At 34.1% G+C, this 25678-nt stretch overlaps 1 pseudogene; it reads right to left on the bottom strand.

Annotated features, from left to right (window-relative positions):
* Positions 1–6251: 6251 nt before the first annotated feature.
* Positions 6252–25678, bottom strand: part of LOC149533540 (origin of replication complex subunit 6-like) — a 55184-nt pseudogene continuing 35757 nt past the window's right edge.

Raw genomic sequence — 25678 nt, 5'->3', positions numbered from 1 at the left:
CCTCTGACTCACCAACAATTTTATTCTCTGCAATTGCTTTACATAAAGCATTCCCTCTTACTAGCTTAGTAGGCTTAATCTCTATGTCATATTCTTGTATCTTTGCTATCCATGCTCCCCTGAGATTGCAACCTATATCTTGTTGAGTCAATACACTCTTAACTACTATGTCTAGGACAAAAACTATTGAACGTGAATGCAGGATATAGAACCAAAATTTTTTAAGGGCTTTAACCACTGAAAAAGCATGTTTTTTGATCTAGGAATATTTGAGTTCATGATTCTTTAGGGGAATTCTAATGAAAGCAATGGGAGCTTGTATTCCTTCCTCATTTTCCGGTACAAGGATAGCTAACAATGTATGTTTAGAAGCATAGCAATAAATAATAAGGTCTCTTTTATAACTTGGATGACACAATACAGGGGCACTGGAAATAGTAGTTTTTCTATCTTGAAATGCCTATTTTCTCGCCTCATTCCATTTGAAGTTTGAACTTCCTTTCATCATATCCACTATGTGTTTAGTGGTTTCCGTGAAATCAGGTACGAATCTTCTGAGAAAATTCACCTGACCAAAGAAAGATTTAACCCCTATTTTACTTGAAGGTACGCTTAATCTCTTAATAGCTTTCACTCTTTCAGGGTCAATCTTAATACCTTCTTGAGAAACTATATGACCAAGGATCGTCTGACTTTAAAATTGTGAATTTAGCCTTTTCTTCAGGTTCCAATTTGATTTTCTTGTTTCCAATGGGTATCACAGCTTGAGACCAGTCTAGCTTTATTTCACCCCCTAAATCTCAATAGAAACTTCTACTCAATAATAGTCCATAACTAGCTGGGATATCAGCTACCAAGATAGTCAATAAGAGCTTCTTCTCAAGATGTGCAGCTAAGGCTACTTAAGCATCTTTAATTTGCCCAACTAAGGGGACCTATTTGGCATCCATGGAGTAACACCTACCATGTACCTTAGTGAGATTAAGTCCTAAGGCTTTGGCTACAGACTGAGGCATAACGTTATCTGAGGCACCTGAATCTATTATGCAGTTACTTAGCTTGCACCCATTGATAGACAGTGAGATATAAAAAGGTTCTGGTTTTTGTCCTGAAAATGTTGCTAAGATGGTAGAATCTTCCTAATTGAATAGGTTAGATGTTAAGTTCTCCTCTTCTTTCTCAACTGTCACATTATGACTAAGATTTGGGACATCATTTTTACATCTATCTACTAGCTTTTTTAACTCAGCAGGGTGAGATTTCAAATAATCAACAGTAGAAATTTGAACCTTTGATTCTTCATAGAATTGAATAAAATCAAAAGATGTCTTGTCTTTACTCCTTAAAGCAGAGGACGTCCCTTGATCAGTATGTGCCTTTCTCAAAGAAGGATTGGAATTATCTTTGTGAGGGTGAATAGAGGACTGATTCTTCATCCTTTGCTCACGAGTCAACACTATGTATGAAGTCCCATCAATGGTTGCATAACACTCAGCCTTACATTCAAAATCCGATTCATATTCTAAAAGTAAATTTCTAGAGTCACCATTTGAGTATGGATCAGGCTCTGAACTAGGACTTGCACTATTCAATTCCTCAGTGGATAACATCTGCATCATGCGTGCAGTTTTTGGACAACTAGTACTATCATGGTCTGTAGTCAGATGAAAAACACACATATTTCCCTTTTTGGCCGCGGCCTCAATTTGTAACCTAGGTTGTGCACCTTGAAGCTGTGGGAATTTTCCATCGTTGTTCCTTCCTAGTGGATTTTGATAATTCCTCTGATAAGACTGATTAAACCCAGGAAATTGTCTCTTCATAGCTGTCAATTCATTTGATAATTTTTGTATCATTTCCTCAGATGAAGTAGTATTGCTAGAGCTTCTTTTCGTTTGAATTTCTTGCTTCCATTTTCTCGCGAAAATAAGATCATCTTCGAATTCGATGGCCTTCCTTTACACATCTGCTAAATCTATGGGATGAGCTCTCCTTAGATCATAATTGATATTCAGAGGCATAGCACTAATGAAGAAAGTCTTCAGGTTACCAGCCATGGGTCTATCAACAGTGGGAATTCTACTATTAATCTTATTAAATTTAGCCACAAAATCCCTCATGCTTATAGCTGGCTGCTTCTTAATCGAAGTCAATTGTGTTAGTAAGGCATGTTCATCTTCTACAGTTTTGAATCTTGCCTCAAATTTGGTTCTCATCGAGTCCCAGTCAGTTATGGAACTATCAGGTAAATGGTAGAACTAGTTTGCTGCATCCTCTATAAGGGTCTCTACGAATAATCTCACAACAACATCTTCATGTCCCACCCCTAATATATGGGTAGTTGTAAAGAAGGATTTAATGTGTTCATCTATAGTAACTTTCTCATCACCCAAGAATTTAGGAAAATTCTTCCTTGAACCCAATGGAAGTGGGTGATAAGCATTTAATTCTAATGGTCCTGTCGCTATGGTGCATGGAGCAGCCATGATTGTTATGGCAAAGAACGGATGAAAATTAATCACAGAGGGAGTGGTGATTCCATGTAAGGCCAATACCTGACAGGTAGATTGAGAAGCACTAGTATTTTGATTTCGAATAGGGGAAGGTGGTCTACTTCGACTCTTCTGTTCACCTTTTCTCTTTGGAACTTCTAGGATGGGAAAGCCAAGTTTTGTAAGCTTATCAAAAATGGGGTCTTGCCCACCTTGTTCCTTGGTACATCTTAAGAACCTTTCCAGGATGCTGGGTTTAGTTTATCTCTGAGCCTATTGTCTGAGTTGTCTTTCTACTCTCCAAATCTCTCTCCTTTGAACAGCTCGTTCCAAGTCTTCAGCTCTTCTTTCTTCTTCCTCTAATACCTGGCTAGCATTCTGATAGTGTTCAATATTCCTTTTGTGTCTCCAAACAAAAGTATTTAGGGATGAAATAATATCCTCTTGGTCGTCTTGAAAACCAAGGTTAGGGTGGAGCACTAGAACTATGTTTTTGTGAGGTAGTACCATTTTTCCTCATGACATAGGTTTTTCTGATCAAGTGACTGTTCGTCTCCCCAGTAGAGTCATGAAAAATCTATTGGTAAATAGATTGTCCTTTTAAATAAACTCTCCAAATGCCCAGATCTGAAAGAACAATTAGATGCCATAAGTTGGATAGTCTATCATGAGATTGATAGATTTCCTCTGAATTGGAAGGTATAGCTCCCTTATGAACTGATATGCAATGAATTTGTTTTATCTCTAATTCCTACTGCGGGGTATGTTCTTAATCAGAGAATAGCAGAGGAAAATTGAGTTCCACCCAGGCAAGTGAAATCTTAGGTAGAATTTAGATGCAAAATGTTGTGTTGTGATCTTCACACTCTTATGAATTTATCAACAAAGCAATCATGATAGATGCAAATATGAAATGTAATGCAAGCTTAACTATGCAGATGAAACAACTAATAGATACTTGTTGTGTTCGAACCCTCACAACCTTATGACTTCTGACGCACAACAGAATATTACAATGATTAAGAAGAAGCAGGATGGAATGCATACAAACAAAACACTTAACGAAAATATTTCCCACAACTAGTGTCAACTCTCTAATTGATTTACTAGTCCCATTCAAATGAAATAAAAAAATGAAAATCTGTTCACTTAATTACTTCAACTTAACCTTTATGGAAATATAACATACAAAAGAAGAAAGCGGACAGTAAAGAAATGGCAAAAAACTCAATTGTCTCTGCAACAAGATTCACACCAAAAATTTTCCGACCCTTCATTAATCATTTAGCCCTATACATATAGAGATGAGAGATGACCGTTACAATAGGAATACCAATCGGTTCATCTCCTCAGAAGACAAATGACAAGAAGTTAATTTTTCATTTACAAAATCAAAAAAAATGAAAAAGAGACATTATTTTGACCTCTTCCCCTTTTCTATTTTCGCTCTATATGCCCTGGCAGCAACTATAATAGGAATTAGCTCATCATTGCTAGACACATGTACATTGGTGAATCTTAAGAGCCATTTTGAATGCTCTTGAGCTAATTCTTTTATAGAATTCATCTGACTTTTTAATTCTTTAGCTACCACATGTATGCATCCACTCAATGTCTATAAATATGTTATTCTATTTTGACTATTAGGAGCGATGCTTGATAGGTTACTCAAATATACAGAGAAGTTATTTTTCATCACTTCTATTCCAATCAAAGCCTTTCCTTGACCACTAGTCTGCGGTTAAAAATGAAGTCCATTCATCAACTCGAAAGCTCTGTCCTGAGTCTTCTTTACTTTATCTTTCATTTCCTTAAGCCCCTTTTCTGCTTCTTGAATCATCTCCTATTTGAATTGCATACCTTGAAGCCATTCAAATAGGGGCTCATTACCTTTCTTCAGAATCTTCACTTCAATTGCTTCTTTCGCCTTCATCTGAATAATCATCTTTAGAAGGGAAACACACTCTTCACATCTTCCTCTCTCTGTGGCCAAAGTATGTTGGTTAGATATGAGGTTATCTTTCTCAGTCTCTAGTTGAATGATAACATTTCCAATTTGATCAATCAACATAACCCCATTCGAATTGAGCTTGTCAATCCATTCCTTCCCGATCTGACCAAAATGTCAATCTTTTTGCAGCTGGGAGATGAAGGCTTGTACTTCCTCTGCCATGGGATTTTCAGTAGAAGGTACACCAGTAATAGTTTCCAATGGGACAACTAATTTCCTAATGAACCTCTTAAGCTCTTCTATCTCAGATTTCATTCTGATCTTTGACAACTTGAGATCCTCCAATTGATTTTCTATGATCTCATTACCCGATCTCCATAGGCCCACCTTTGTATCATGCCTAGCTTCTCCAAGATCAATAGAATGTAGAGTAAAATCTCCAGGAGTCAGGTCTTCAATTTGTCCTACCTTACTGGGTTTGGCAATCTCCATGGTCAGATGTCCTATTTCTGAATCTTGCCCCAAAATTGACAAAGTTTTCTACTTCTTGACCTTCACCATGGCAGAACCAGAGTGAACTGCCTCAGATACAATGTCCTTTGTAGGAAAATGTTCATCTTTCCTTTTCCTTTTTCTTTCCAGTGAGTCTTCAAGCCAGGACTCTGTTCCAATTACCTTAGAAGCTGCTCCTAATGATTTGATGCTAAACATCTTCTTCTTCACTGGAGTCTTCATCATTGTTTTCGTAGAGAAAGGATTCTTTGAATCTCTTGAAAGAAGTCTAGATGAGCTTGGAGCTTTTTCCTCTCCTTGTGTTCCTCCTTCAACCTTGTCCAATTTAGTGGATTCACTGCTACTAGAGTCTTCATCTGCAACCTCTACTACCTAAATTGGAGAACTAGATGGCTGCAAAATGGGAGTCTTCTAAGATAGAATAGGACTATGATGAGGAGATGGAAGTGGTGTAGTATGAGGAGAAGGAATAGGTGTATTCTGTGGAGATGGAGATGGGGAAACGTAAGGGATGAAGATTGGAGGAGCACCACTATCTTTTTCCTTACCAGTCTCTTTTTCTTCAGTAGTAGACTGGGTCCCCATAACTAGCAGAGAGCTACCTTGGCATGTCAGAGATATGGGAATGTTCTTTTCAGGTGGTTGATCTCCTCCTCCATCCAGCATAGCTGGTCCTTGAGTAGCTGATATTGATACATTGGGTGTGGCGCTATGAGAAGTGGGAGTGGCAGCAGCTAGAGATTGTTGAGAAGCTTTTCCCTTACTTCGGCCCTTCTTGGTTGTCCACTCTACCCATTTTCCTATTCTTTTGATGATCCTAGCCACCATAACATCAAGATCTTCATCTATATTAGTGTAGGGCTCTGAGATGACTAGGGTATTTCTCAACCTTGTTAAATATGTATTGCTATACATATTCTGGTCATCATCCTCTAGCCCTTCTACATCTAAATTGATACCATAAGTTCTTACTTGATCCATCATGAATCTAGCAAAGGCACGATCTCTACTCTCCAGCTCATCTTTACAATTTTCCCAGTAGTCTTCTATGGTGGTGATATGTTTGATTGTGCCTCCAATCTAGATTCACAACTATAAGCTCCAACCTTCATAGGGAATTCATATCCCTTCTTTCACAGTCTGGCACTTAACGCGTTCACCTGGAGAGCCTGTCTCATGATGTCCATCAACATGATCATGTCATCTAGGTATCTGGTCATCTTCAAGGGAAAACCATCGAATGCTGCAAGATGCAAATAGGAGAAGGATGAGAATTGTATAAAGAAGCAACCAAACTAACTGATTACCACCATTTCTTCTGGGCTGAATCTCCGCTTCGGACACCCTTGGAGTTGCCTGCAAATTCTCATAGTGAATGCATCATTAACTCTGATAAAATTTGCATAGCTATTTTGTAGCTGCAAGCACGGATAAAATTCATAACTTTTAACATTTTCTGGTGCATCCTCAATTCTAAGGAGGCCTGGCCATAATTGTAAGGAAGCCAACATATATATTAGGAAGGAAGACATATAAAATGAATTATAAAACTTGGCTGCACTGAGAGCCCTACATAATTGCTCACTGACCTCAAATGCCCAGTCAATATACTGCGAATCCGAGCAAATAATTTGCACCAAGAAAAAATATTGCTCTACAAAATTAAAGGCATCTACCTCACCTTTGAGTCAATGTAAAAGAACCATAATATCCACAATGTCTAGCTTGAGATCAGTGCCAAAAAGGGTTTTAGGGACCTTACTCTTGACTCCCCTTGGTTTCTAGAACCAAGACTTCATGATTTCTTTCCTCCATACCATCTTTTTCAAAGAGAATTCTGATATGGCTCCTCCAACTGTCAGTGTGGAGAACTCCTCATGTTCTGGGATTCGCAAACAGTTCACCACTGCTTGCCTATCAACTAAAATTAATACACTTTGATCAGGCAACAGAATCTGTTTAGTGTCTGGATTGTAATGATTGATACACTCTACAATCAACTCCTGAGCTTGAACTGCCATAGGAAATCTAGCTACCTCCACCAGTCCACTCCCGCAGAGCTTCTCAGTAATAGGATGAATTGGTTCAGTCCTTATCCTTCTCTAAAAATCTAGAATATCATAAAAGTGGAGTGAAGTATCTGTGATGTTCTGCCATGTTGATCAAACTCCATCCAAACCATCAAATCCAGAGAAATGAGCCATTTAATCAAACAGATGTAGACTATGAAACTTGAGAATGTAAATGATGGTGAGAAATAGCTTTGCAAGTACTGTATTAGCAATGTTCAATTCAATAGCGTAACGATTCAAAGCAAGAAAATGGTAATTTGAAAATTAGTTACACTATTCTTTATATAGAAACCTCAATTTACCCATTATGTTTTGAGGATCCATGCCACACAAGCAAAATAAATGATCAATCTATTAGACTACAGATTATAATGGGTTCCTCCATGTCTTTTCACTTTTTCATTGGCTTAACGGTAACTTCCTTTATTACTGACTTACTTTCCCGTTTTAACCCTATTTCGAAAAAGCCAAAACGGAGTACTCCCTAGGGTGAAATCTGCTCAGCTTGATTCTACATTTAGAATCCTTTTTAGATGTGAGTATTCACTTCCCTTGTATCCTTTAGGCTTCTTGTGATTAATTTGTTACATAACCAAGCCTGCAAGATTAATTTTTTGGACAATGCGGAAAATCGCCTCTGAAGGTAGAAACTCCACAAAGGAGAAGGCAATTTCTAATTTTTCGCGAAGCCTCCGTTTAGTCTTTTCTGTCTTAACTATTTCACTTTAAGCCTTTGGAAAATAGAAAAAGTACTTCGCCAATGGAAGTGGGGCCCACTGACTTCCTCTACTTTCTTTAGTTATGCCTGTTTGAAAAATTGACTTCTTGGTGCGAAAGCTTGTAAAAGGAGAAGCTATTTTTCAATTTTTCTCAAATATTCCTTTTACTCATCTCAACAGGTTTTAAATCATTCACGTCATTGAAACATCTTGGACTTTAGATGATCTTAAGCAAAACATAACTCTTCTTTCTAAATTCATCCTGTAGACTGCATTTACATTTTTGGTGAAGTTTCACCTTTCGACTACGAAAGTTCGCAGGAGGAGAAGTCAGTTTCGAGTTTTTCACCAATGCCTTTTCTGATCACTTTGGCAATTTTTGAATGATTCCCGTGCTAGAATATGATGATAATCAATTGACTTTTCTATAACTTCACTCACCTTTCTATCTTGATATCTACAAATCATATTTAAAACTCATTGTGGAATTTTACCTTCAAGGTGTGAAAGTCCACAAAAGGAGAAGGCAAAACTGAAATTTTTGCCCCTTCATCTTTCTTCATATTCAGTTCATATAATCTGCAAGTAAATTTGTTTGAAGTAGTATCCTTTGAGAATCTCCATCGAGTAAGGATGTAGACTACCCAAATGAACTATGACCATGAGGAAAACCCACCCGGCTATACAATGTGCGAGAAGGGGGAAAGAGGGAAACCCGATGGAGACAATCATCACCTAAAGAGGAAAGACTTATTGACTTCACAAGACCAAATATGATGAAACATCTACTTTGCCAAATTACTACAGGACTAAAAAGTGAGGCAACATATCTGAAGAAAACTAAGGGTTCATTCCCCTATTTGAGGAAAACTAAGAAGAGATGCAATATTGCATCAATTGTTATGATCATAATATCTTAAAAATTGATGCAGGAGGTTACACTTTAAGAGTTGGCTCTGTGAATATGTATAGAGGATGATGTATTTGGAAACCAATACCAAAGAGGTAGCCAATATAGTTGGTATCAAGAATAATTATGTAAAGAAGCAAAGAGGGAGAATATCAGAGAATGTATAAGGATATTAATGAAGATCTAATACCAAACACATAGGAAGTTGATAGTGGAAATTCCGAGAACACTTTTTCCATTGCATGGTAACTAAAGGGGTTGTCATTAATGCCAAAGAGAGAGTTTTTTGGAAACTACAATTGAAACAATTATTATGTTGTCATTGATGTCAAACGTTACTAGTAAGACATTGTCTAATAGTGTAAAGTGCCATATTATTTAATTGATGAAGAGGATATGAAAAGAGAAAGATAACGAGATGAACAAGTAAAGTGGGTGAATAAAGAGGAGTAAGTATGATGGAATTGCAAAGGGAACTTGATCAGTTAGTATTTGACAAGATAATGTATTGCTTGATCATTTTATTAAGTGAAGAAGAAATATGAGTTGAAGTGTAGAAGAGATGATTGATAGAAGTCAAGAAGTTGAGTAAAACAAGAGTTTGACCAAGTGATAGGATAATAGTTCAATGAAGAAGTTAAGCATTACTATGCAAAATATTAAGAAGCTTAAGAATCAACCAAAAAAACTAGTATTAGTTGAGTCATGGTAATGGATGAGCAAGGTGAAGGTAAAAAAAGTAATGCTTGAGGATAGTTATGGATGAGAAAGCCAATGTAAGTTGAGTGAGATAGATCATTAGTCATTGAGCTTCCTAGTGATGACTGAGTGTCATCATTTTAACAATTTGAGAAAGAATCAAGATTTGAGGCCGACATAGTTAAATTTATGGATTGGTCAAAACAAAAAATATAAGGATTTATGAGATGGCCTATTTAATGCATAAATTGAATTTGTTAAGTGATCTAAGGAAAAGATTTAATGAGAAGTTTTTAGAAGTTTCAAGAGAAGAAGAAAAGGGACAAATTGATGAACATATTTCCAAATTGGGTTTTCGCAATAAATCCTAGTGTGAATTCTATTTTCATGTTTCATGCTATTTACTGTTATATGTTTCTACAATTCAGCTAACACTAAATAGAGAGCTAAGTGTTGGTATGAACAAGTAACATTAGTGATGATTTTCTATATTGGCTAAGTTGATTTATGATTTTGATTAAGTTATTTGAAGTTGTTAAAAGTTAAATTGGTACATTTGAACCTGAGGATAATTGATTCACTCCCCCTCAAAATTATTCTAATATTTCTAACACTCCTTAAAAGGGACCTTCTCCTTCCATAATTTCAACCCAAAGAGGGACTTACCTCCATTTCCAATAAGAATTTGATCACCTCTTCTTAAAATTGGTCTAGTTTTGAAGATTCTTTTCAACAAAGGGGAGCAACCATTAATTTTGTTCTTGTCAAGGAAGCCATTTGAGGGCCTGTAAGACATATACTCGTCTCTTAAGATTTTGGTATATTCTTTTTCCACCTCAAGATAGGTCCATCCCACCTTATATTAAAAATTTCAATACAAATAAATCTATACACAATTTTCTACTCAAATTATGGCAATTTGGGTATATGCACCAAGATGGTGTGGAAATAAATGGACACCATGAAAAAAAGACAAAAGTACCCATAGCACAATTGTTTGTGTTTGTGTACTTTTCATCAAATTGGAAAATGGGTATTGGCTCATTAGCAAGCCAAGAAAATAACTTTAAAAAATTTGAACTTGGCAATAATGCAATCATGTTATGCTTAACAAAATGTGCTTCTAGTTCTCCATAACCCTATTGGGTTATGAAGAACTAGAAGCATTTCTTTTAGGTATCAATAATGCCATCACATAATGAAGAACCAAAAGAAATGAGAGTGAAATATATAGAGAGAGGGGCAATGAAGGATATGCAAGGGAGGAGAGAGAGAGAGAGAGAGAGTTCACATTTCTCTATGGATAATTCCACAACACTTGTCACTTCTCTATCTTAATTTTTTTTTGAGTGCATGTGCACTGAAGACCTTTTGTAACTACTTGAGATAATAGTAGATGACCTGAGTATACATAATCATCAAACATAGGCTCACATGCATATCTTACTTCTTTCATTTGAGTTGCTTTCCCATTTCTAGCTCTTTAGCTCCTTATCTATAACTCATATATTATGAGTCCAAGAAGTTCTTCCCACTCTTTTCCATTAACCATGTGGACTTTTTCTCTTAATCCTAAGTAATTCATTACTAGTTTTATTTTTAACAATTTAATTCATTACCAGATTCCTAGACTCTCCATAGCTATTTTTCTTCTTGATTTCTATAATAATTTCTCCTAAATTGAAATTTTGGTAATTAGTTGATATATAGTCATAGTTTTCTCTTGAATAATCCTTTTAGCTCCTAATTGAGCCTATAGATGCACAAAAGATTTGAAATCTAGATCTAGTGGAAGAATAGTATTATATCTATCAATTGTGTCCTAAGGGGTTGCAAGACCCCTTATAGAACACTCGATAGTTTTAACGTGTCCCAAGGGGTCATATGGGGTCATAAGGGGTTAGCTAATGGTTCTTTCAAGAAGTTTTAGAACCCCTTATGGCCCCTTTTGACTCATTACAGACATTAGTGTTCCCTAAGTGGATCTAATACCATTCTTCTACTAGATATAGATTTCAAACCTCTTGTGGATCTAGAGGCTCAATCACATGCCTAAATGATTGGTGAAGAAAAAAATGTGACTGTATATCAACTATTCACAAAATGTTTAGTTAAGGAGAAAATATTTCAGTGATCAAGAAGAAAACTAGCTATGCATAATCTAGTTATGAATTCTCTTAATAATGAAACTATTAAATATGAGCCTATGTTAGATGATGACGATGATTAAAACTTTCCATCTACTAGTATCTCAAGTAGTGATAGAATGTCTTTAGTGAACATGTACTTAGGAACACAATTTTAAGGAATCTTATGGGATATTAAGAGCTCTTAAAGGGTCCTAATGTCCCTTTTGACATACTAAGACACCTCATAACCCCTTTTGATATATTAGAGCCAACAAGTCTCTAGAAAGCACTTATATTTGTAAATGGAGGAGATACACCCATTGTATCTGCAATAATCTTAGATATCTCACCTCAATTGATGTCACCAGTTCTAAAGCTTTCTCCCAACTAGACCTCCTTATCCTTTTATATTACCTACATGAAAAATAAATATAAAGTTTAGTGATAAGTTCTACAGATACATTGAAAATGTAGGTGCACTAAAACACAACTTAACATAATCTTATAAAAAGATATAGGAGGGATAGCAACATATAAAAAATTCTAGTTGTTAAAAATCATATCGAACCCATCTTGATTGAAAAATTTTATTTTCATCTTGAATTGATACTTGTATCCACCTCTACCAGTTTGTTCTTGTTCTTTCTCTTTCCAGTCTGAAGAATTTTGTGAATTAGGATTCAATGTTTATAAATAAGATTCATGAGAAATCCAAAAGAAATATTTATTTCACAAAACCAACAATATTTATATCAATCTAGCACCAAAGAAAAAACTACATAGCCCATTAACATGTAGAGTCATAATTACATACTTGAATCCAAATAATTATATAGACATCTATTATGATGGAAACAAGCTCATGTATACAAGTGAAAAAATTATTGAAACATATGAAATTAAGTGTACCACATAGGATACTAATGGCTACAATTCCATGGTGATGGTAGCATGTTGATAGGCTCTGATGATTCTTGAGATTGTTGAGACTGGGAAGAACTAGTTAACATTCACCTTGGTTGCACTAAGCACATGATATGCATGTGAGCCTAAATTAAATGATGATGATGATGAATACTCACCATATACTAGTAGCTTAAGTAGTGACAAAAGGTTTTCAATGCACATGTAATTAGAAATAACATTTTAAGAGATCTTTTGGGATCTTAAGGGGTCCTAATGTCCCTTTCAATACACTGGGACCCTTGATGACCCCTTTTGTCACATTAGAGACAACAAGTCTCTCAAGGAACTTATATTTATCAATGGAGGAGATACACCCATTAATAAATAAATAAATAAATAAATAAATTTAAAAAAAAAAAAAAAAAAATATATATATATATATATATATATATATATATATATATATATATATATATATATATATATATATATATATATATATATATATATATATATATATATATATAGAGAGAGAGAGAGAGAGAGAGAGAGAGAGAGAGAGAGAGATGATATGGGTACGAAAGGAGAGAGATAAAATGGGGGATAGGGGTATAAGGGGAGTGGGAGAGGGAGATAGTGAGTGAGATAGAAGAAAGGGAAATCTTGTGACGAAGATGACACCTCCAGCAACTAGACTATCATGGAAAATGTTAGTTTGTGGTGATTCATCAAAGAAATATTATACTTACTAATTTCAACCCTAAAATACTTGTATCAAATGGCTTAGGGTCAAGGATTTCATTTGGTGTAATGTGATGATTTCTTCTTGTAGTATTGAGCTATAAAGGGATTACAGATTGTAATTAGGTTGTAATCATTAGATAATAACAATATTGGACTCATTGTATTCATGGGATAATCATGGGATAATAACAAGTGGTATTAAAGCCTAGTTAATTTTTCTTTTTCAGTTATCGTCTATAGGAAAGTCTCAAATTTGAGTGGGAGAAATGGTAGATGGGGGTAAGTTGAAGGTTGAGAAGTTTAATGGGAAGAACTTTTAGTTATGGAAAATGAAAATAGAAGACTACCTTTATTAGAAGGATTTATGGAAGCCATTGGAAGGAAAAGCCAAGAAACAAGGAACTATGACATATAAGGACTGAAAGATTTTAGAAAGAAAGGCACTTGGAAGAATTTGATTATGCCTGGCACCATTGGTGACATTTAACATTATAAATGTGAAGATGAAGGAAAAGTTGATGAAAACTCTAGAAAAGTTGTGTTAATCTTAGATTGGTTTTGACAAAGTAGTAACAAAACACTTAATCATTATCTAGAAAAAGAAGAGTGCATGCCAAGCATAACTCTTCAAATAGTACCTACTAAAAAATATGACAGTTAGTGTCAAGCACTAGTAGGTGTGTAGCATTTAGTGTGTCGAGTAATTTAGGTGCCAAGTCAGCAGAGGAAGCTAAGTAAATAGTGTGTGTCAAGATATTTAGAAGTCGAGTTATAACATTAAGAGCATAGTGAAGGCTAAGCATCAGAGCTTTTGGATGCAAAGTGTACAGTTTATGACATAGATGTTTGTAATGGCATAAAATTCTATTTAAATCATTTTTGGGCTTACATAATCATATTTTGTGATTATGAAAGATAAATATGGAGTCATAATATGAATCCCTATGTAATACATGCAACCAATTAGATTTAGGGAAGCATTAGGTGGTAACAAGGATCAACCTCAGCCATTGATTCTTACCTAATCCATCACCACCAATATTTATAAAAGAAGGTAAACCCTAAAATGTTTATAAGTGTGCAAGGAGATGAATGCTAAGAGTTTAGAGGGAATTCATGGTGGCTGAGATGACTATGATAGATCTATGCATTAGAGAATCAATTTGAGAAGACCAAAGCAAAGAAGTGAAAGGATAGAGGAGCCATATCTGATCAGGAGGATCAAGGTTTAAACAATAAGGGGAAGATATGACATTAAGAAGAAAGGTTCTAACCAAAGGATCATAGTGTTGAATCATTCTAATAGGTGATATAGAGAAAATCTTTGAATTGAGTAGTCCTAATAGTCTATTGTAAATCTCGTAACTGAGCTTTTTCTTTATTGTAAGTTTAAATCCTCTAACAAGGTAAGACCAAACAATATTTTTAATCCTTTAATAGGACAAGCCTTTTCATAGGGTAGATCATAGATTATGATCAAACACATTTTATTCATAATAGGTCATAGTTTACAACTCTAGTAGTCAAGATTTGTGGGTGCCATCCCCACCCCAATTTTACCTTCTCATTGGAGGGTTTCTAGGTAACCAAATTTATTATGTTATGTTTTATTTACATTATACTATGGATGTGATGTATGTTATGTTATTTCTGTTTACATGTTAAGTATGAGATGGTTGGTGATATTTTTTTAAGAGGAAAATGTTTTAAGTGTTGATTCACACCCCCCCTCTCAGAACTTACTTTCCCATTTTTATTTCCAACAATTGGTATTAGAGATTTGTTCCCTAGAAAAGAAATTTTTACAACTTTGGAGGTAAGATCTTGAATATAGAAGTCTACAAGTTGGGAAAGACTATTGAGAACCAAAAGATTGAAATACAACTTGCCCTACATCAACTCAAGGAGGTAAGAGATGAATTGCAATGTTCATTAAAGAGAAGAGAGGAATTGGCTATTCAACAAAATGATACTCAATACCAAGAAGAAAACTCAACATGATTGTTTGGGGATAGAAACTCACATGAAACTAATGCAATAGTTGCATAATTAATGGAAATAAATAATTCCCTAACTGAAGAAGTCAAAAATATCAAAAGATAGAAAGACATACAATCAATATTGCTATGTGAGACAATTGAAAAGAAAAATTAAGTTGAGGAAGAAAAGGGCATGATTGAAGAAGACAAAAGAATACTAACTAACATACTTGAAGAAAAGACATAAGATGTGCAAAATCTTGCTAACATGTAATTGGATACAATGAATCAATTAATGCTTGTAAACAATGAATTGAATGGAAAAGAATATAGAAGACATGGTAACCAAAAGTACATTAATTTGGAAATTAATATATGGGTTATCCACTCAAGCAATTACAGAGAAAGGTGAGAAAGAAGAGAAAGAACCTAGGAAGAATGAGGAAGAGATAGACAAAGAGGTGAACCTAGTCAAATAAGGTAATGTGGAGGGTACTAAAGAAACAAAAGAGGTAGAAAAAGCTAAAGAAGAGCAACAAGATGTGCATGAAACAGAGATGTTGAGTGCTAGTCCCCCACATTAGGACCATTAAGGTCAATAGGACTTAGTGAGCATCAAGGATACTCTTGATAAGATAGCACATAATGTAAATCCTTTGACAAAAGATGAATTGAAGAAAATTCTGCAAGACTCCATCAATGTAGCACTATTATGCAGTAATCCTATATTGGTGAGAGTAGATGAAATTCAACACACAAGAGTTGCATCTATAGGGAAGATACAAAAAGATACATCAAATGTGCCCCCACCAACTATAGAGATAAAAGAAAAGGAATCACATGATCTTCAAAGAGATCATAATGTAAACTTGGAATAGAAGGATGATACAAATTAGACATCATCTGTCATACCAACTATTGTCATTTAGATGAAAGAGGTAGAAGCACAACCTTCAAAAATATCGGTGATAAGCCTAAATAGTTTAGGATTATAAGCTATAGTGACCATTGAGAAGGATGGAACTAAAGTTCATAAGGGTCAAGAAGCAAGTCCTATACCTATACCACCACTACAGGGTGAAGCCCACAGGAAAGGAAGACAAGACTAAAGAGTTAAATTTGACTATTGAGCCTAAGGAGAAAATTGAAATACAAAATCTAGTTACAATGCTAGTTTCTACATCTCCTCTTAGTAATCACACTCTTCAGAGGCTGAGTACAAATGTTACACCATTACAAATCTCAAGGTCAAGTTCTAGCACACCCAAGAGTACTAAAGTTATATCATTTGAGGATGTAATTTTAGATGAAGTGATTGAATTACAAAAGTTTGATCCAAATAGAAACATTTGAAGAGATGAGAATTCTATTGGAAACTCTCCAAAGGAAAAAGAGGCAAGAAATCTTAAGGAGAGAGCATAAGAAAAAGAAATTTTTGCACAAAATTAAAGACATATTCTTTGATGCTTTTAGTCTCCTAGAAATGAATGAAGACAAGTCTATACTAGTGAAACTTGTCATTATTATAGACAAGATAAAGGATGAAGACCTAGATTCTAATGTCAAATTATTAGAATGGTTAGAAAGAACATTCCATACCAAGGTTTTAGAGAAGATATCTAGTATTATTACACTAGGATAGGTTGATTTAGCAACCAAGATGGAAAGTGTGAAGGTGTTAGAGAAGATTTTCACTCTCTACACAAAGCTATGCAATGTTGATGTATTCACTAAAGAAAATAAATAGGAAATTGACCAATTGCAAGGATATCTACAACTCACGGTTAGTACTTTAAAACTATCTCCTAGCAATAGTCAGATACACTTTCAAAGGTTCTTGACAATTTAGAGTAGGCTTTCTAAGTTGCAAGAAACAAATGCTAATATAAGATCTTCTCTGATCAATATCTAGTCAATGCTAACTTCTCACATTGAAATGTTACACAAGAAACTAGCCATTGCTAGTACTTTAATGAAGAAAGATCCATAAATTTCAACTCATGAAGTCTTAGTTGACATAGCTGCTAATCTTGAAATATATATTCACTCATTAGATGCAACATGTGATAACTGGGATGCAACATTGAATATTATCATGGATCTACAAAAACTATTCCTAGATAAACACACTATTAGTGTACAACCCAAATGACATAAGTGTCAGAAAAGGGGGATTAAGAAGTTCTAGATATCTACTTAGTAGGAGTAATAAATACATAAATATAAATAAAAAATTTACTCAAGGGGAGTAATGGATAAATAAGGTATGAAGGATATACATCAATTTTTCAAAATTTGAAAATTTGAAGTTTTGTACTGAAGTTGAGCAACGAAGAAACATTATCTAACTTATGCATTAGATAAGAATGTATATACCATGAAAAAGTATTTTTTCCACTCATGTCAAAGGGGGAGATTTTCAATATTAGATTGGTTATGACAAAGTAGTGACAAAACACTTAGTCATTATCTAGCAAGAGAAAAGTGCATGTTAAGAATAATTGTTTAGATTGTACATGCTAATCAATATGACAGTTAGTACTAAGCACTAGTAGGTGTCGAGTAGTTAGTGCATATCGAGTCATTTAGGTGCTGAGCCAATTAAAGAATCCAAGTAAATAATATGTGATGAGTAATTCAGGTGCTGAGAAAATAGATTGTGCTAATCTATTCAGAAGCCAAGTTACAACATTAAGAGCACAATGAAGGATGATCATTAGAGCCTTTGGATGTTGAGTGAATAGTTTATGACATATATTTTTGTAATGACACAAACTTATATGTAAACAATTTTTGGGCTGACATAATTATATTTTACGATTATGAAAGATAAATATGGAGTCATAGTATTAATCCTTGTGTAATGAATGAAATCAATTAGATTGAGGGAAGCATTAGGTGGCAGTAAGGACCAACCTCAGCCATTGATTCTTACCTAATCTTCACTACCAATTTTTATAAAAGAAGGTAAACCTTAAAAGGTTTATGAGTGTGTGAGGAGATGAATGCAAAAATTTTAGAGGGTATTCATGGTGGCTAAGATGGCTATGATAGAGCTATGCGTTACATAATTAGTTTGAGAAGAATAAATTAAAGAAGTGAAAGGACAGAGGAGATATATTTTATCAAGAGGATCAAGGTTTAAACAGTAAGGAGAAGATTTGACATCAAGAAGAAAGGTGTTAACCAAAGGATCATGATGTTGAATCATTCTAATAAGTGATACAAAGAAAATATCTTAGCCGAGTAGTCCTAATAGGATGTTGTGAATCTCTTAACTAAGTGCTTGATTTATTGTAAGTTTAAATCCTCTAAAAAGGTGAGACCTAACAGTCTTTGTAAGCATTTAAGAGGGCAAAACTTTCATAGGGTAGATCATAGATTATGATCAAACACATTGTAGCCATACTAGGCCACACTTTACAAATGGAGTAGTGAAGATTTGTGAGTGTCACCCCCACCCCAATTTTACCTTGTCATTGGAGGATTTCTAGGTAACCAAATTTATTGTATTATCTATTAATTACTTTATGCTATGGATGTGATGCATGCTATGTTATTTTAGTTTACATGTTAAGATATGAGATGGATGTTGGTGATATATTTTAAGAGGCAAAAATTTTAAGTGTTGATTCACAGACCCCTCTTAGAACTTACTTTCCCATTGTTATTTTCAACAAATTGTATGAAAATTCTTCTACTTCAAATAAGGTATGTCTCATGAAGTGTTTATTTAATATATAGATGTCAAAAGGTGGATATGTTGTAGATCATTTAAATGAGTTTAATATAGTTAATAGTCAGTTATCTTTTGTGATTGCCAATTTTGATGAAGAAATTGGGGCTCTCTTGATTTTTTTCTCTTTGCCTAAAAGCTAGAATGACTTGGTAATGGATGTGAGTAATTTTGTTTCTAGATCTAATTCCTAAAATTTGATGATGTGATTGGTGTTATTCTGAGTGAGGAAACTTGTAGGAAAACCTCAGGTGTATCTACATCAAGAAGTGCATAAATGCACAAACAAGAGGAAAAATGACTGAGAGAGGAAGTAGTTCTAGAAACTATGGAAAATCAAGTGGAAAATAAAAGGGGAAGAGGTCTCAATCTAGAGCACCTTGAGATTGTTGGTACTATGGAAAACTAGGGCATAAGAAGAAATATTAGTGGAATCGAAAGAAAAATGAAGGAGATAAACTAGAAGGGAACAAGGAGGTAAATATGGTAAACAATTCCAAAGAGGATGCTTTAATTCTTTCTTTGGAAAGTGTTGATGATTTTTGGGTTTTAGGGATTCATTTCATGCTATACTTCATAGAGGTTATTTTATTGATTATGTCCATGGGAATTTTGGACTTGTTTATTTGGAGAATAATGAACACTATCAGATTATTGGAAAGGGAAAAGTTAAGATTAAGTTGTAGAATGGGAATCATTGGCTACTACATAAGGTAAGACATGTTCCAAGGTTGAGTAAGGATTTAATTTCAATAGGGAAACTTGGTGACAAGGGTTGCATAGTTACTTTTAATGATAAAAAATGGAAGGTTTCAAAAGGTTTCCTAATAATAGAAAAAGGTGTGAAAGTAGGAAACTTATATCTTTATATAGGTCATACCATTCCTTCTACTTTAATTTTTTTAGAGAAAAATGAATGTTTAGGAATAATTGTTGTAGTTGAGTAGGGAGAACAAAAAATTGTTGTAGATTATGATACAATGCTATGGCACAATAGACTTGGGAACATGAGTGAGAAAGATATGAAATTACTTCATTTAAAGAAATTTTTACTAGGCATGAAATGCTTCAATATGGATTAATGTGAGAGTTGTGTGTATGGAAAACAAAAGAGAGCAAGTTTTGTGAAGAGTGGGAAGGAAAAGAAAAAATGAGAAATTAGAGCTTGTGCATATAGATGTATGGGGATTAGCTCAGGTATCTTCCCTTTGCGACTCTCATTATTATGTTACATTTATTAATGATACCACTAGAAAAGTATGAATTTATTTCCTTAGACATAAATATGATGTATTTCAAACTTTTAAGAAATAGAAATGCTTGGTTGAAAATTAGACTAGTAAGAGATTAAAATGTCTCAATTCTGATAATGGTGTTGAGTATTGCAGTCATGAATTTGAAGATTATTGCTTCACTAATGGTATTCACAGACAAAAAACTATTCCAAGGAGTACTCCATAGGAAAATGGAGTGGTTGAACACATAAATATGACAATAATGGAGAATGCAAGGAGCACGATGTTGCATATTAGGCTACCCTTAAACATGTGGCCAGATTTTGTCAATACTACTATATATTTGATTAATAGAGATCCCTCTACTTCTTTGGGTTATGGTATTCTAGAGGAAGCATGGAATGGTAAGAATACGAGTTATTCTTTTCTTAAAACCTTTGGTTGTGAAGCATTTGTAGATATAGATTTTGAAAATAGAACCAAGCTACAAACTAAGTCAAAGAAATGGGTATTTGTTCGATATGACATTGTTGAATTTGGTTATAGGATTTGGGATCTTGAAAATCATAAAATTGTATGTAGTAATGTCATATTCAATGAAAAAGTATTGTATAAAGATCTATTAAAACAACATAGGAAGAAAATAAATGATTATGTAGTGTTGGATAATACTCCAAAAGATGATGTTCCAATAGTTCTTCATGCTCTGCAACAACCACAAAAAAAAAAACCACACACCCCAGTGAATGTTAGACAAGCAACAAGGCTAAGTAGACCTCCAGAAATATTTTCTCCCTCTTTATAATCTATTTTACTAATTTATGCTGATGAACTTGAATGTTATGATGAACTTGTATAGGTGGATACTAAGATTCAGTAGGAGTCTACAATGACAGAAGAAATGAACTCATTACTAAAAAATTAGACTTGAGATTTATGCAAGTTACCTATAGGTAAAAGGAATTTATAGAATAAATGGGTTTATAGGTTGAAAGAAGAAGCTGGAGGTAAGAAAACATTTAAAACAAGGTTATATGTAAAAGGATTTGCATAGAAAAAGGGCATTGATTTTGATGAGATATTCTCTCATATTGTTAACATGACTTCTATTTCCACTATTTTAAGTATTGTGGCTACTAAAGATTTACATTTGGAGCAATTTTATGTTAAAACAATATTTCTTCATGGTGATATGGATGAAGAGATATATATGGAAAATCCACTAGGATTTGAGGTTGAAGGTAAGGAGAACTTATTGTGTAGATTGAACAAAAGTTTATACAGCTTGAAGAAAGCATCTCAACAATGGTATTTGAAATTTGATAGTTTTATGCATGATCATGGATATAGTAGGTGTCATTTAGATCATTGTGTTTATTTTAGGAGGTTGGATGATGAAAACTACATTATTTTATGTTTATATGTTGATGATATACTTGTAGTTGGGTTTAACATGGATCACATAAAGGGATTAAAACAAAAATTAGTACATTCATTTGCTTTGAAGGATTTGGAGGTAGAAAAAAAAATCCTTGGCATGAAAATTTGCAGAGATAGGAAGAACATAAAATTTAATTTATCTCAGGCTGATTATATTGTGAAAGTGTTGTGACATTTCTCTATGGAGAATGCTAAAGCTGCTAGCACACCTTTACCTAGTCATTTAAAGTTGACTAAGGAGATGTGTCCAAATAAATAGGATGAGGAGGATAAGATGTCCAAGGTACCTTATATTTTACCTTTAGGAATCTTGATGTATGCTATGGTATGTACAAGGTCAGATATTGCACATATAGTGGGAGTTGTTAACAGTTATATGAGTCATACTAGAATTGACCTTTGGAATGTAGTCAAATGGATTCTCAAATATTTGAGAGCAACATCCAATAAGTGTTTACACTTTGGGGGCTCTGCTACTAAAATATAGGGCCATGTTGACTTAGATTTGGTAGGGGATATTAATACCAAGTGAAGTACTATAGGTTATATGTTTAATAGTGGTGGGGCAATAATGGGTTTCTCAATTATAGAAGGTGAATGCTTTATCCACTACATATGTAGCCAAGGAGATCATATGGATTTAATTCTTCTTGGAAGAATTAGGACACCCAAAGAGTGATAATTATTTGTGTACAGATAGCCAGAGTGCCAATTATCTTGTAAATAATTATGCTCTACATTCAAAGACAAAACACATATTGTTGTGATACCATTTCATTTGGTTAGTTTTGGATGATGGACAATTAAAGATGGAAAAGATACATATCAAATAGATGAAAATCCAACATATATGTTTACAAAGGTATTGATAGGATAGAAGTTGAAATCCTCTTCAACTTTAGTTCATTTTCTAGATTGAACAAAATAAAAGTATAGCTAAGTTCAGGGTTGTTTGATCTAGTGGGAGCCTCATGGAGTAATGACATTTCTATGAGAGCAGTTTCCAAGTGGAGATTGTTGTCTAGTGTTGAGCCTAATTAGTCCCCAAGTGGGAGATTATTAGTTTATGATGACTAATCAAGGAAGTAATGTACATGTTGTAACTAATTTCAACCCTAAAGTGGAAAAATACTTGTATAAAATGGCTTAGGATTAGGGATTTCATAAGGTGTTACATGATAAGTTCTTCTTGCAACACTATTGAGATGTAAGGGATTATAGATTGTAATTAGTTTCTAATCACTAGATAATAATAATATTGGACACACTATTTGGTGGATGTAGACTAGGAATTGGGTGAACCATGTTAAATATTTGTGTTTTATGTTCTCTTCTATGTGATTTATTATTTTTATATATTGGTTATATTTGTATTTAATAATTCTTCCTATCTATGGTTAATCCTAACAATTTTTTTTTGATGAAGATGAAATCTAAAAATACTAGAATGTCATGGAAAACTTGTGATGACAATGACAACTCCAACTACTATACAATCATGGTAAACTTGTGATGAAGGTGACACTTGTAACTACTAGACTTTCATGGAAAATTTTATCTCTCTTGTTTTAAATTGAGAGAGAGAGAGAGAGAGAGAGAGAGAGAGAGAGAGAGAGAGAGAGAGAGGAACCTCTACAATTATATCCATACATTCATGAGAGTGCTTACCAACATATTTCATTGTCTCAAGATCTATACTAAATTGGCTATCAATGTCAAGCATCAAATTCTCTTTCATCTCAAAAATTGCTCCAATAATTGTACTAGCCATTCAAGAAGAATATTATTGTAGGTTCCCTTATTTGTCATGGTAATTCACCCTTGGATCAATTTTAGACCCTTCTTCCTCCTATTATTGACATACACACAAAGTCCCATTATCAAATTTTCCTACATGATAAAAATCAAAGAGAAAGTTGAAAAAAATGAATCAACATACCTCAAATCTTTAACATGAAGTCTCTATCATTTTTTAGAAGATGATTTATCTTCTAGTTCATACACAAGAATCTCTTTCCTATATCCTGAGCTTACATTTTATTGTTTCATTACTAATATGTCTTTCCTATAAGGGTTGGTATTTGGATGAACAACAAACTAAATAATTCCAAGATCCACAGTCCGAGTTTCATAAGATAATTTTTTGTTGATAGAATTGGCATTTGAAACCCATTGTGCATCGTCCGTCCACCATAGTCTTTCTATGGTGGGATTTGGGTAGTCTTTAGTTATACACATATTTTCATTATAGTGGTTTTTCTAACTACTCTCACAATATTCTAAACTAGATGATGAAGCAATTAAAAAATGTGATGGTTCTAATGTGTTCCATACAAGACTCATTCAAAGTGTGAAACTCATGATTATAACTATCAATTCAAGTTGCAAGTTGAAAGATTAAGGTCATCGATAAGTGTAACATGTTCTTAATGTGGTCCTATAATGATTAATTGAGAAGGTCTAATAGTCAAACCAAAGAAATTTTTTATGGACACAATACAAAGGAAGGAAATTTTCCTTTATCATGATATGGATGAGGATGATTTCCTAACTAGCACAAGAGTGAAATGAGAAGTTGAGCAGAGTAGAGAAAAAGTGAAGGAAAATTCATTATCGAGGTTTTGCTAAGTGATCTAAGGTTCATGACCTAGTCTATAATGTCTAATAGTGATTGATTTGGTTGAAAAAAAAAGGAAAGAACATAATAGTAAAGTACCTGTTTAGGTAGAAAGCTCTTCTTGTAGTTGAAATTGTAGGTTTGGGTAGTGGGCTCATCTTACATACACTGTACTACAACTCCTAACAGGGTTGGAATCTCCTAGTAGAGATTTAAAGTCTCCTAATAGAGACTCGTATGTATTAAATGTTGTAATAGACTCCTAATAGGGTCCTCCTCTAACAAGGAATATTTATATTAGTACATCATCTTGTGGGCATCATTCCCACTAGGTTTTTTCCTCTAATGAAGGGTTTCCCTAGTTAACATATCTGGTGTAACTGTCAATGTGCATCTTATTATGGTTGTTGTTTACTTTGGTTAAAGGGATAAGTTTTTTTAAAGAGGATAAATGTTTTAATTTTTGGATAACTGATTCATCACCCCCCCTATTATCTTGGTCGACTATTGTTTCTAACAATTGGTATTAGAGCATCATGTCCTTGAAGATAAAGTTTAATAATTTTGGGAGATCATGGTGAGAGAAGGTAGTCCTAAGTTAGATAGTGGATCTTTTGACATAGAAGATAGAAACTCTTGGTGAGTTATTTGAAGAAGACATGAAGATCAAGGAAGGTGTTGATCTTCTTATGAAAAGAGAGAAAGAAGGTATGGAAATTTTTGTTTGTTGGACATGTAATGAGTTTGGTCAATTTCCATCTACATGCCCTAAGAGAGTAAGGAAAACTAGAAAGAGTTCACTTTTTGATGAAGATAAATAATTTAAGGCAAGTATAGAAATATTCTTGAATGTTTGTGATAATGAGTTTGAATTGGTTAGGGAAAAGAAAGTAGTAGAAGGAATAGCTTTGGTAACTATTGTTGATCTGAAAGCTAACCATGAAAATATGGAAGCTATCACTAACAATGATTTGTAGAATGAAGGAGAGCTACGGTAGGAACAAAGCTCAAAACCTTTACTGGAACCAAGAGTTAAGATAGCAACTCCTACTTTGGGAAAGAATATAATAAAATATCACCCATCTGAGTAGATCTTCAGAAGCATAGGTAAAGGTGCGATGACAAGAAGTAGAGTCAATAAAGAACTATGTTTGATATCTCAAGTTGAACCTAAGAATGCAGATGAAGCCTGTAAAGATGATTATTGAAAACAACCTATAAAAGAGGAATTAGATCAAATAGTAAATAATGAGACATGAGAATTGGTTCCTAGACGAGTAGATAAGAATGTGATAGGAAATAAATGGGTATTCAGGAACAAGATGAATGAGCAAGGTGATGTTGTAAGGAATAAGGAAAGATTGGAATGTACAGGTTACTCACAACAAGAATGAATAGACTATGATGAGACCTATGCTCTAGTGGCTAGAATAGAAGTAGTAAGATTATTCTTAGCCTATGTAGCACACACAAAATTCAAAGTGTATTAGATGGATGTCAAGTCAGCATTTTTGAATGGAGAACTTGAAGAAGAGG

The sequence above is a fragment of the Cupressus sempervirens genome, chromosome 10, assembly GCF_028749045.1.
Source record: "Cupressus sempervirens isolate cs-2001-9-10 chromosome 10, ASM2874904v1, whole genome shotgun sequence".
Lineage (NCBI taxonomy): Eukaryota > Viridiplantae > Streptophyta > Pinopsida > Cupressales > Cupressaceae > Cupressus > Cupressus sempervirens.
Note: the sequence above shows the minus strand (reverse complement) of the source record. Positions and strands in the feature narration are given on the sequence as shown.